Source organism: Myotis nattereri, assembly GCF_964212035.1.
Source record: "Myotis nattereri genome assembly, chromosome: 4".
Lineage (NCBI taxonomy): Eukaryota > Metazoa > Chordata > Mammalia > Chiroptera > Vespertilionidae > Myotis > Myotis nattereri.
In genome coordinates, this window is record NC_138079.1 from 34,256,065 (window position 1) to 34,257,387 (window position 1,323).

A 1,323-nucleotide genomic window follows, 5' to 3' on the forward strand; every position below is an offset into this window, starting at 1 on the left:
CATAGTTTGCCCACGGCTGGGCTAGACACACCCCAGCGCCCTCCCAAGCTGGCCAACCTCCCGCGTCCCTCCCCAGCCCTGATTGTGCACCGGTGGGGTCCCTTGGCCTGGCCTGCACCCTCTCACAATCCAGGACCCCTCTGGGATGTCAGAGAGCTGGTTTTGGCCCGATCCCACAGGCCAGGCAAGGGATCCCACTGGTGCACAAATTTGTGCACCGGGCCTCTAATATATATATATATATAATTGCTTAAATGTAAGAGTACATTAAGTCAAATACAATAATTGTCTTTTCTTAAATGCATAATTATTTATTGCCATGACAAATTGGTCCAAAATGAAGGCTATATTCGAAGTGAGATTTGCCCCTTAAATTGGAGTAATAATTAGTGAAATGTCTGTACAAGATAAAGTGTAAACAGTGTAAAATATCTCTCTCTTCCAAAATGAATAAGATTGATTAAATGATAAATAAGACTTTATAGCCACTGCACTGGGTACGTCCATGGTTTTTCAAGCATCTTCTCATGATCAAACCTTCAGTTTCACTCTGTTTCAAATTTAAAAAGTAGCATATAATGGGTCACTCGGAATCTGCTATATGATTTGATTACAAAGTCTCTTTTTACAAGCAATAACCTAGACATATATTGTTCATTCTTTAAATAAAAGACAATCTTATTTTAGAAAGGATCTGTTTAAACCACATTATAAAAATTAGATAAACAATTTGTTACATTAAATGAAAGTGTCATTTGCATAAAAAAGATACTTTACGTTTTACATAGCATCATAGCTACAGCTACTACAATGAAATGTGGTTAATGTAAGCAGTTATTCCTAAGTAGATTGTATATAAATATTTACCTTAATGCCCTGTTTCAGATAAGAAAGAATAAAATATTTGGGGCATTTCTTACAATCTTAAGAGTAGCTAGCACAATCCAACTACACAAAACTTTCTTGAAATGGAGTGATTCCAAAGTGAGGAAGATACTTGAGCAAAAATGGCTTGAATCAGATGGAAATCCAGGTGAGGGAACTGCTATCATTTAGACTGAATTTGGTATGGGTAGTAGATTAGCAAAGAAACAATCTAGGAGGTAAAAAGGAATAAATACACCAGTTCCTATTACTTATTATAAATAAGTAATCATCACAGCAGATATTAGCAAATCAAGACATTGATGTAAAGGGTTCTGCTTATAATGTCTGATAATGGTATCAGATTAATAGGTATATAAAATGAGTTGTGAGGTACTTTCTCCTTTTCTATTTTCTAGAAGATTGTGTAGCTTGATATTATTTCTCCCTTAACTTTTT